Below are 12964 nucleotides of genomic sequence, written 5' to 3'. Positions count from 1 at the left end.
GAGTCACTTCTGTGTTGATAGCTAGTTGGGTGAGATTTCCTTCCTTGAAACTTGTTGAGAGTAATAATACAACGTGAGATAAAGTTTCAATGAGGCTAAGAGGCTTTTTTGTTGTTGTTGTTTTTAAAGAGGACAAAGTAATATTGGAACATGGAACAATTTCTCTTCTAGATACACAAAACCACTTGTGGATCCCAAACATCTCATGGTATTTGAGGAGTCTGTGCCTTCCACACAGGCTGTTCTGGCTGTTAAAATGAGATTTTCACACCCAGTCTCCTTTGCCAAGGTAACCCTCCCACTTACTTACTCTTCAGCAGCACTGCGACTTTGAAGAGGCTAATGCTCAGATGGAGTCAATAGTGTAAAAGCAGCACAGAACACTGGTGGCTGGGAAGCCAAGATGAATTCACCTACAATTTCAAAACTTTGCTGGGTGCTCTCTGTGCCCTGAGAAAGGCCTGCAAGTGGGCAGGGGTGGGAGGAACTGGTTTCTCTGTAGGCGGTAGCCCCTCCTTCTCTGTGGTTTCGCTTTTCACAGTTTCAGTTACCCACAGTCATGTATGGTTTGAAAGTATGTGGAAAGTTTTAGAAAAACAATTCACAAATTTTAAATCACTTATAACATTCTGATGGTCTAAGTCTTCTATTTATTGGTGTTAATCTCTTACTGTGCCTAGTTAATAACCTTACACAGGTGTTTATATACAGGAAAAAAACCTACAGTTCTGTCTGTTGCAGGCATCCACTGTGGCTCTTAAAGGAATGTATTCCCAGGTAAAGGGGTACTGCTGAACCTCTTTTCAGCACTTCCTATCACCCTAAATTTATGCGTATACTAATTCTCTGTCATGCGTCCAATCTGAGATTGACTAGGTCTTTTTACACTAAACTATGGGAAAACACATCCCAATCACTGAATGAGTGACAGGGAAGGCATTTTTGCAAAAAGGTATCCATAAAGTTGCTGTGTAAGGAGAGCAAGTCATGACTTAACAGCAATTTGAAGCTTAACATGGGGCTTCTCTTCTTGTGTAAAGATGGTTGGTGGTGGTTTGCCAGCCTTTCCCCCCTGGCTAAGGTTGCTTTCTTCACCTCCTCTTCTTGCTCAATAATTTCAGAAATGGACACATGTAAACAGCAGATGGTTACTCCTGCCTTGCAGAAAGATGGCCAGTTCATCACCAGGAAGAGTCTAGAAAGCAGGAAACACATTTCTGTTAGTACACGGGTATTCATGACCAGTCACTAGGGTAGACAGGACAGAGGCAAGAAGCTCCTTTTTATTTCTTACATACTCAAATCCAGTTCAGGAAGAGTCATTTCAGTACTTGCTCTTGTCCTAAGCTGTCAATCTGTAAAGCCACTGTTTGAGGTGACTTTCCTTCATGTACATCAAAATAAGCAGAATGGTCAGTCCAAATGGGGCTTACTGGGTACCAGGCCATGACACAGCCCTTTGGGCATTTTGCTGTCCACATAGTCTTGTTCCCCAGCTCTGTTGGAGTGTGTTCCAATGATCTCTTTCAATACAGAGCCAGGAAAGCAGCACAGTGACCTGAAGGGCCTGTCCAAGGTTACACAGCAGTGTGGGAACGCTGGGTGGAAAACAAGTCTTCTGGTTCCAGAGAGTGTGTCACTTCTCTTTTCTAACTTTTATAGTAAGAAGACTTTACATGGGTGCTTATTACATGGGTGCTGTCAAAGCTGTTTTAGGGCAAGTTCCCCTGGCAGTATGCAAATAAAACATACGTAGAGGGCTGGGAAGGTGGCTCAGTGGTAGAGTGCTTGCCTTACATGCATGAGGCCCTGGGTTCAATTCCTCAGCACCACATAAGCAGAAAAAAGCTGGAAGTGGCGCTGTGGCTCAAGTGGTAGAGCACTAGCCTTGAGCTGAAGAGCTGAGGGACAATGCCCAGGCCCAGAGTTCGGGGCCCACGACTGGCAAAAAACAAACAAACAAAAAAAAAAACAAAAAACATACGTAGACTCTACATCAAGCCACCAGAGATCTGTCTTGAGGTCTTTGTGGCTTCCAGTCTTCTTGTGACCCCGTCTTCCTAAGCCTCCCTTCTGCTGCTGCTCTTGCCCCTTTGGCATTATCCAGTGAATCGTCTTTTGTTCTTCAAGACAAAACCTCAGGTTGCTGAGAAAAGGCTATTGACTCCCCTATACTCCTGCTCTTCCCATCCTTGCCTTGCCCCAGGACCATGCCCAGTGACATCAATTCTATCCAACCAGCTAATCAATACCTGGTCTTCCCTCTGCAGCTGTTTCTGGTTGCTGGAGTTTGGTAGGGTCTGAGAGGAATTAATAAAGCATTTTCCAGTCAGTAAGGACAGCTCAGGAAGCAAGACCTCCAGGGGCTCTGAAAGCCTTGTATTTCTTATGAACTCACGGACATGCCTTATGATCAAACTAGGAGTGTTCCACAGAAGCCCTAAAAATGATGTTCAGACTCTCATCAGCAGACTGTAGAACTTCCATCTGGACCCTCAGCTCTTTCTCATGGTGTATCCCAGGCTGCCCTGTGCTGAGTAGAGGGCTCTGGAGAACAAAGCCACTGCTGAGCATCCCTGAGCCTGGACATCTCAGGGATGACTGAGAAACTATGAGGCTCTTCCTCCCATGAAGCTGCTCTGCTCTTGAGGTAGTTATGAGTGTCCGCTGCACCCTGCCAGGCAGGTGTAACTGGGGATCACAGATGTCCTTTGCTTAGTGTTGTATCCAATGACAAGGAACTTAGTGCCACTGGTGGGCTTTTACTTTTTCCATACAGCTGCTGTAGGGGGCTCATTCTTCCTGCCATTACAACATATTCTGGTGTGCTTTGCCTCTCTGATACAGGAAGGCACAAGTGTAACTCCAAGACTGCAAAGGACTGTCCTGAGTCTCAGGAAGAACTGGTTTCTGGAAGATGCCTGGTGGCTGGGAGGTAACGCTTCCTAGAACAGTTAATTATTTATCAGCTTAATGCCTTGTTTTGGTGACAAACATTTTGTAACTCCTTTGTGATCCTAAATTGATAGGCAAAATAACCTCCCACATAAATGTCTGAAATCCATAAGATGCCTAAAGAGTATAAAGAAGTAAAAAAATTCATAGGGTTTGCATAGTTTTAAGTGTAAGTGCTTAGCAAGTCCTTATCATAAGATAGAGCATAGACACTTGTAACTGGGTAATGAATGAATTTGAATTGAAGATGAGAAGGACAGTGTACTTTAAAGGAAGCAAGAGCAAATCTATCTGTATAGGTTAAGAGTAAGGAGGAGCCCCTACTGAAGAGGCAAGGACCAACACTGACAGTTGAAGTGAAAGAAATAGGTGTAAAACACCAGCGTCCAACTTGTGATTTGAAAATTTTGTGCTTTTTGTCATGAAAATTACATATTGAACTTATTTCATATCTGGTTCTTATTTTTTAACTTTAATGTTAACCATACTCTAATACTGCATAATTCACCTACAATTATTTTCAAAGCATCCACCCCGTTCCACCCTCAAACATAACATCTGCAGCAAGGTGATATGCTAGCTCAACCTGCTCTTACATGCTGATTGCACCATAGCATTTCTTATTGGGTGGGGCTTTTCTAGAAAAATTGCTTATCCCTAGTTGAGTGTTCTTTGCTGTTTGTCCCATGCCAGTTTACTTTATGATATAGACAACTGTCCTTTGCTTTGGAATTGTAGTTTCCTGGCTTGCCTCTGCAGCAGTATCCATTGAGTCTTACTTTATATAAATTATTCATCTGTAGAACAGCCATCAAAAGAGAAATGAATTTGTAAATATTGACATCATTTTATCTCCATCACCATAGTTTTTTTGGTACTGTTCTGAAAGGCATGTCAAAGGTTGGGGGGAAGGGGTACAGGGAGATGACATGTTACATTCAAATCCAAGTTGTATTTGCTGAATGACAGATCCATTGAGAAGCAATTGAATCAAACTAAAATCCATGCTGTATCACCTCTTCAGGATTGTTCCCAACAGGATGAGTCATTGTCAGAACTTTGAGTGCTTTTTTGCTCTCAATTTGAGCAGTGAATTGCAAAATCTCAACTTATATATTGCCAATATATCTGTGGAACAAGAAAGAACTTGATACCTTGGTTTCTTGCAAATTAAACTTACTTTTTTATTTAAGTCTAAAAGAAGCAGGCTGAGTTCATCAGCAGTAGTCTGTCAGATGTGATTCTTGAACACTACTAGGCTAGAATGAAGTAGTTTGGAGGTCTGAGGTGGTTGAAATGATAATGGGCTTCTCTGGCTTTTCTTCACATAATAGCCAGATTTGCATCCATGAATTGCTTAGAAAAGAGTTTTTTTTTTTTTTCCTTCAACACTGAATTTTTTCTTTTTCTTTTTTTTTTTTTTAATATTATTTTATTTTATTTGAGAACATACTGTACAGAGGGGCTACAATTACATGGGCAGGATAATGCATACATTTCTTACCAAGCATTGCAGCCTCCTCCTTTGTTTACCCTTCACCTCCCTTCCCAGCCTCCCCCCTCCCCCCACCCAATTATACCCCCCTCCCCCCCCCCACCAACATTGTAAAGCTGGTTTTGACATGACATTTTGTACTTCTCATTGTTGCAACAGGTCCACCTGAATCCTTAAACGACTTGTTTGCCCCCATCTCCTCCACATGTTATAAAGAGTTTTGTTTACATTGGAAATGCCATTTGCTTCAGCTGTCAACCATGTGGATTCAAATATATTTTGGTTATTTCTGCATTGATGATTGATGAGATAATTCTCCAGTTTGAATGGTCAGAATTACAAATGGAGCTAGAAATGACTCCTCTTAGAATACCACAGGGAAGGGTTTTGGGGTTGGGAAAGGAGTGGTGGAAGAGGGGAAATGGCCATCTAAAACTGTGGGCAGAAGTGTGTGGATGTGTGATGGTGAACTTCTCAGAAAGTCTTGTTCTGGAGAAATTAACGATTATAATTGCAGAAATGATAAGAAAGGAGAAGATGCTTGGCTAGTTTTCTGTAGTGCTGTGAGACAGCCTAGATCTGAATTTTGGGCTTCTAGAAGTCCTGGTAAAGATGAGCTTAAACCTGGGAGTTTTTCTCTTGGTAGAAGATGATTGAATTGTGAAACAACAAAATATCATCAAGCATTATCGAAGTCTTTTGTAGTTTAGTAAGTTTACAGAAGAATGAAGTACACTGAAATGAATCAGGCTATGATTGGTTGCTGCTTCCTCAGTCAATTCACACACAGCCAACTGTGTTGCATTCTTGTCTCCTGGGAATAAGACTAATGGCATTTTTCAAAAATTGACAATTGAAAGAGGGAGTTAGCTAACAAGAATGAAACAACAGTAAATAGAAAAGTGATCGTGTTTGAAGTGAAATTAGAATCAGATGAAAATGAAGGGAATAGCTGACCTGGGGTTGTTGAAACTGCTGAAGGACTATAGAGGATAAGGAAATACAGGTGCTCAGTGAAGTGAGTTTATCTGCAAAAGGAGGAAAGTGTTTGTAAGAACAAAGAAGAAGATGTCCCAGAGAAAAGGATGCTGACAACAGAAACCTTCAGGAACTCTAAGAGATAGTTTATTACAGTGAAACCTTAGTAGCTAAAATGTTGGAAATCTATTTTCTCCTCTTGCTCATATTTAGATTAGAAGGTTTATATGATAACCAAAATTGCAACTTTAGTTTTTATTTTATTTTCAGGAGGGGATTAGTTTTTTGTTTTTATTTTTTAATATTTTTTATTATCTTTTAAGTCCTTGTATAAAGAAGTTACTGGTCAACAAATCAGTTTGTAAGGTCAATGAATCTTGATAAATGTCACCCTATTCATCATTCTCCCCCATTCCTTCCAACCCAACTCTCCCTTCCCTAATCCTGTTTTAAAGATTTTTGAGGTGCCTTCATATAGTTTTCTATAATGGGACAATTTTATAGTCACACCCACAATGCACAGAGGTTCTAGTTTCTCCACATCCACGCTAATACTTGTATTCTTGTTGTTGTAGAGTAATAGCCATCCTAATAGGTGTGAGGTGCTATATAATCTGATTTGCATTTTTTTTTTACTGACTATTGGTGTTGAGCATCCATGTCAATGTGTGCTTTTTGGCATTTGGATACCTACTTTGGACACATTTTTATTATGTTTTTTTATTGTAAAAATAGTGTAAAGTGGGGTTATAGTTATATGAGTAAGTTATGGCTATTACTCTACAACAACAAAAAGTTATCTAGCATTGTTTCCTCCTCCTTTGTTTATCCCCTACCGTCACTTCTCTGCCCCCCACCCCAGTTGTAAAGTTTGTTTTCAACATGGTGTCTTGTACATCTCATTGTTACAATGGGTAAACCTGTATCCTTACTTCAGCATTTTGTTATTTCCCCTCCCCTCCCCAAATTGGAAAAATGAATATACAAGATGCAGGGCACCAGAATCAAATACAGTGAAAACAGGGGTTATACCATAGGAGAAGAACATACAAAAGAAACAAAAAAAATCACATAGTATATTTTAAATACGTTAAAAACAATAGCAAGCAAACAAACAAACAAACAGTTCTGTCCCTATCTTGTGGTTCATTTCACTTAACATCATCTTATATGGTCATATGTACATAGCTTTTGACCTTTTCTGCTTGTCCTAGACATATACTAGTTATTGCAAATAAGGGAAACCATGGACCTGTTTCTTTGGGCCTGGCTTACTTCATTTAATATAATTTTTTTCCAAGTCTTTCCATTTCCTAACAAATGGGGCAATGTCATTCTTTCTGATGGAGGCACAGGATTCCATTGTGTATATATACCACATTTTCTTGATCCATTCATCTACTGAGGATTGGTTCCATATCTTGCCTGTGGTAAATAATGCTGCAATAAACATAGTTGTGCTGGTAGCTTTAGTATAGCCTTGTTGGTGATTGTTTGGGTAAATGCCCAAAAGTGGGATTGCTGGGTCATAGGGGAGCTCTATATGGAGTCTTTTGAGGAACCTCCATACTGCTTTCCAAAGTGGTTGAACAAGTTTACACTCCCACCAACAATGTATTAGGGGTCCCTTTTGGCCGATTCCCTTCCAGCATCTGTTGTTATTAGAGTTCTTGATTATAGCCGTTCTAACTGGGGTGAGGTGGAATCTCAATGTTGTTTTGATTTGCATTTCTTTTATGGCTAGAGAAGTTGAGCATTTCTTCATTTGTCTATTGGCCATTCTTATTTCCCTTCAGAGAAGTTTCTCTTTAGGTCTTTAGCCCATTTATTGATGGATGATTGTTTCTTTGAGGATTTGTTGTTGGAGGATTTAGGGTTTTTTGTGGTTTTTTGGGTTTTTTTGGTTGTTGGTGGGGCTTGAACTCTGGGCTTGGGCATTGTCCTTGCATTCTTCAGCTCAAGGTGAGCACTCTATCACTTGAGCCAGAGCTCCACTTCCGATTTTCTAGTGGTTTATTGGAGATGAGAGTCTCACGAACTTTCATGCCCAGGCTGGCTTTGAACCACAATACTCAGATCTCAGCCTCCTGAGTAGCTAGGATTAGAGGTGTGATCTACCTCTACCTGGCAGATTTAGTTTTTTTGAGTTCTAAGTATATTTTAAATATGAGACCCTTGTCCGTTATTTGGCTAGTAAAGATCTCCCAATGCATGGGCTTTCTATTGGTCTTGCTAGCTATGTCCTTTGCCATGCAGAATCTCTGCAGTGTCATGCAATCCCATTTGATTTTGGACACATTTTTGTTCATGTTCTTTGCTCATCTTTAAGATTTTTGTTGTTGTTTTTACTGAATTATAGGAGTTCCTTATATGTGCTAGATATTCATTCCTTATCACATGATTTGCAAATATTTTTACGTGAGTTGCCTTTTTATTCTACTTGATAGTTCTCTTTATAGAGAAGAAATACGGTCTGATTTATCTATATTTTATCGGCTTGAATTTTTAAATTTCATGTCCATATATTTCCAAAGCTAATGTCATGCTTTTTTTATATGTTTTGTGATTGTTGTAGCTTTGTTTTTGTTGCAGATTTTGTTTTTTGTTGTGCTTGAACTCAGAGCCAGGACATTGTCCCTAATCTCTTTTGCTCAAGGCTGGTGCTCTCCTACTTTGAGCCACAGCACCACTTCCTGTTTTTGAGTGATTAATTGGAGATAGTGACTCATGTCCACTTTTCTGCCCAGGCCGGCTTCTAACTCTGATCCTGAGATTTCAGCCTCCTGAGTAGCTAGGATTACAGGTGTGAGACATCACTGCCTGGCCAGTTGTTGTCATTTTAACTTTTACATTTAGGACATTGATCTTTTTTTGGAGGGGCAGTTTTGGGATTTGAACTTAGGGCCGTGTACTTGTTCAGCTGGTGCTTGACCCCTTGAACCATTCCAGAAGCCCAACTTTTTGCTAGTTATTTTGGAGGATGGAGTCTCACGGATGATTTTGCTTTAGCTACCTTTGAACCTCAGTCTTGTGAATCTCTCCTCCCAGGTAGGTGTGAGCTGCTGGTGCTTGGCTCTTTTGATCTATTTTGAGTTTTTTTTTTTTTTTTTTTTTGTCTGTGGTATATCATGAGGATCCAGTTATTCCTATACCAATCAATATCCAGTTTTCTCAAAACTATTGTTTGTGTTTTGTGATTCTGGGGATTGAACCTAAGGCCTTGAGAATGATGGCAAGCACTCTTTCACTTGAGCCATACCTCTAGGCCTTCAACATTTGTTTGTTGAAAAGATATACCTGTCTCCATTGATTGGTTTTGGTGCTCTTGCTTAGTGGACCTCATTTGACAGTGTATGTCAAAGTTTCTTTCTGAGCTTTCTGTTCAATCCCATTGTTTTATACCTGTTTTTATGCTGATACACATTTTATTACTATAGACTTATAGTAAGTTATTTTATTTTGTTCAGTTGTGGGGCTTGAACTCTGGGCCTGGGTGCAAGCCACAGCACCACTTCCAGTCTTCTGGTGGTTAATTGGAGATAAGAATCTCATGGACTTTCCTGCCCAGGCTGGCTTTGAACCACAATCCTCGGATTTCAGCCTCCTGAGTAGCGAGGATTAACAGGCATGAGCTACTGGAGCCTGGCTTATAGTAAGTTTTGAAATCAGAAAATCTGAAGGTATACCTTTTTTTTTTTTTTTTTTTTTAAGATTTAGATCACTTGGGGCCCTTTGAGGTTCCATGTGAACTTTAAGACATCTTTTCACGGCAATAGAAAAAAATTACTGGTATTTTAATAGAGATTATGTGGCACACATGGATCACATTGGGAAACACTGGTATCTTTTGTGTGTGTGTGTGTGTGTGTGTGTGTGTCGGTCATGGGGCTTGAACTCTGGGCCTGGGTGCTGTCCCTCAGCTCTTCAGCTCAAGTCGAGCACTCTACCACTTGAGCTACAGCGCCACTTCCGGTTTTCTGGTGTTTTATTGGAGATAGGAGTCTCAGGGTCTCTCCTGCCCGAGCTGGCTTTGAACCGCGATTCTCAGATCTCAGCCTCCTGAGTAGCTAGGATTGCAGGCGTGAGCCACCAGCGCCCGGCTAACACTGGTATCTTAACATCAAGTCTTTCTTACCAAATCTTCCAATCTGTGATTATGGGATATCTTTCCATTTATTGATGCCTCCTTTAATTTCTTCCAGCAGTGTTTTATAGCTTTCAGTGTATGAGCTTTTCACTTCTTAGGTTAAAGTAATTCCTATGTATTCTTTTTGGATGCTATTACAAACAGATGGCTTTCCTAATTTCTCAGGTGTGTGCACTCACATGCATACATATATGTGCCTCTTTAGTAAGTGGTTATTGTAGCACCTTAATATTATCACTATTTGGACGCAGGATACAATCCCATTTGAGAAACAAATGTCAGAATACATGTAAAGTGGTAGGTGGTTGATGACAGGTGCTATGGTGAGCTCAGTGCTTCAAGGATAGCAGGAAGGAACTTGGTACTTTAGCTGGATAGGACTGTGGCATATAGGTCTTGTCAGGAGAGAAGGACATTTTAATTTTTTCAAGCTGCATAGTTTTTATGAGTTGGGATTTCGTTATATGCAGAAGCATAGAGTTTTAGCCCTGCACTTGGGGATAGTTAAGGATTCCTAATGGGTGTTGAGCAGAGTAGTGGCATAAGACTTTTGTTTTAGAAAGGTTATTCTGGGGGCACTATAGAGTCTGAAGATAACAAGTTACAGAACAATTATAGCCCAGGTGGGCACCATTCGGGCAGAAGAGACACCTGAGAAAGTTTCAGGAGGTGGAATCAACATGACTCTTCTTTGGTTTTGGTTGATTTGGGGCTGTCAGGGGAGGACGAAAGGTGAATTGAGGATTCTGGGTCACTAGCTAGATGGTGCTGGCCATTCAGGGAAAGGGAAGCAATACAGGAAGTGTACATAAATGTGAAGGGTTAATGTAGCAGCTTTGCCATTTGTCACCAATTGGAGAATTCTATCTCAAGTATTTTTTACTGTCAAGGAGGAAAAATATATGTCACACTGAGTTTCAGGAAAGGACTGAAGTAGTTGAGTGCATGAGAGGCCTGTTGGCTACCATGATTGCATCATCTGTGATTAATTTCAAGTGTTGGTTAAAGCAAAAAGGTTATCAAAATGAACTAAGATCCAGTAAATGTTTAGTTGTACTTTCGATGTGCCTTCTCTTTTACTCTGTTGGGTGATGGATTTCAAGTTGGCCTTCTCACATAATGCCAGGCCTAAACTAACATTCCTGTGGCTATTATCATTGGGCTTCTTGAGGTGCAGCAAAAGGGTAAAGTCTTTGGCAAAGAAACTTTAAAAAGTCATCTGCCCTTTCAAATCTTTCCTAAAGCATTTTTTCCTATAGCTAACACTGTTTGCACTCTAATGCCATGCATGTACATAATAAACAATGGGTCATGTAATTGTAGCCATAGGGCAAATTGGGAATAATCATGGGGCTTACCTAGTAAGCTCAGGAGGAACGCCCACTAGCTGAGTGTTCAGTAGGTGAAGGGCATCTATTTCTCTCCCTCTAATATTGGTTAATCTGGAGATTGAGTGGAGCTTGTCTAAGTGAATTGCTACTGTGTGTGTAGTGTGTGTGTATGTATGTGTATATAAACCAAAGACAATTATAGACAGCTGTGTGAAGTGATAGTAGTGTATTTTTCAGGGTTTTAGAATAAGTTCCTGATTGTGACAATTATACAAAGAGGAAATATAGGATGTAGGGGGAAGCATTAAGCAACAGTAATTTTAAGTGAAACTGCTATTGAGTGAAATTTCTGTTTAGATGTAACCAGGAAATGGATTAAATTCAAGACTAACTGGCAGATCCGATGGTCTGTTGGGTTACCAGAGACAAATAAATACAAGTATTTCCTCTGGAAAGACCTACATATACCATTTCATAATTTATGACTTCTTAGACTCCTAATGGCATCAGTTAAGATGATCATTGCTTCAAAGTGAGCCACCAACTGCAGGCTATGCTAAAAGCACAGCTAATGAGAGCTTCAGAAATAGCATGCACACATAGTCCATTATAGGAGAAACTCGGTTATTTTCCCTTGGTGATGGGATTAGCATTGATCAGCTAGCACAGGAAAGAGGGCTGGTGGATTTTGAGAATGCTTGGCTCCACTTGCAATGTGTATGCGTCTGACAGCTGTGGTGGACGCCTGGCAGTGAAGACCACACCAAGCCAGTGGCATGTTCATGACACAAGAGGAGGCTCGAGAGAAATTTTACAGTTCAAGACTGAGATGATGCAGCAAGTTCTCTGGTGTGTGGTCTAGCAGGTATATGGGCTTGGTCATTAAGGAATAGGTAGCAGAGATGGAATATCATAGGGACCTTTCCCTTCTATTTCCTGATTTGCTTTTTGTTATTTTAATACTAGAGAGAAATTGAGATTGTTACTTTCACAGGCATATGATATTGTTTAAACATTTTTAAATTATCTGAAGCATAGAAAGAGTATATCTAAACCAACAGAGGTCCTTCAAACTCAGAATGAACAACTGCTAACCACTACTATGTTCCCTTCAGATTTATTTCAGAGAAAACAACCCAGATACAGACGGGCAGATACAGTTCCGTTTTCTTTCACAGCCAAGTTCGATGTCATTTCTCTTTTTCCCTTCTCAGATGCACTACCATCTGCAAATTTGATGTGCCTTTTTGGTCAGTATTTTGTACTTTCATTGGATGTTTCTAACTACAAATAGCATACAGGTTTCTGTCCTTTACACATAAATATCCTTTGAAGCTTGGATTTTTTTCACTCATTAAAAAATATAAAGTTGCTGGGTACTGATGGCTCATGCCTATGCTGAGATCTAAGGATCACAGTTCAAAGCCAGTCTGGGAAGGAAAGTCTGTGAGACTTTTATCTCCAGTAAACCACTCAGAAAACTGGAAGGGGTGCTGAGGCTCAAGTGGTAGAGTGCTAACCTTGAGCTAAAGAGAGCAGGGACAGCGCCCAAGTTCAAGCCCCACAACTGACTATGTGTGTGTGTGTGTATGTGTGTGTGTGCGCGCGCACATATATGTCTATATAGATGTATATACATGTATATATGCATACATGTACACATGGACACATGTACATATATGTATATACATATATGTATATATGCACACATGTGTACATATGTACATATATACATGCATGTATATGCATATATATGTACATGTATATACACATATATACATGTATACATGTATATATAAAGTCTATTCATGTTATATAAGTTGAGTGTAATCATTTCAACAGTTGGATGAGGTGTCTTGCCATATTAATGTGACATAAATTTATTACTCTGCTAATAACTATGTAGGTTCCATTTTCTTAATCCTAATAGTGCTTCATATTTTTACAACCTGTAGAAAATGTATATGTCTAGATATTTACATATATCTACATACATCATGAATATGTAACATTTTTTCTCTCTCATATGTGGCATCCATATCCTTTTCTTTTTAAAGC

At 39.9% G+C, this 12964-nt stretch overlaps 1 protein-coding gene across 2 annotated transcripts in view; it reads left to right on the top strand.

Moving 5' to 3' along the window:
• Positions 1-12964, top strand: part of Ttc39c (tetratricopeptide repeat domain 39C) — a 93231-nt gene that overhangs the window by 5966 nt on the left and 74301 nt on the right. The window contains exon 1 of one of the 2 annotated variants that reach the window (XM_070029428.1): positions 2915-2935. The exons of the other annotated variant lie outside the window; for it this stretch is intronic. The gene's annotated coding sequence lies outside the window, so the exon portion shown is untranslated. Of the gene's footprint in view, positions 1-2914; positions 2936-12964 lie in introns of those variants that run through there. 2 annotated transcript variants of the gene reach the window in all.

Source organism: Dipodomys merriami, unplaced genomic scaffold (genome assembly GCF_024711535.1).
Source record: "Dipodomys merriami isolate MVZ:Mamm:240054 unplaced genomic scaffold, mDipMer1.0.p SCAF_2, whole genome shotgun sequence".
Classification (NCBI taxonomy): Eukaryota; Metazoa; Chordata; class Mammalia; order Rodentia; family Heteromyidae; genus Dipodomys; species Dipodomys merriami.
The sequence above is the reverse complement of the archived record's forward strand: the minus strand, read 5'-3'. Positions and strand labels throughout refer to the sequence as shown.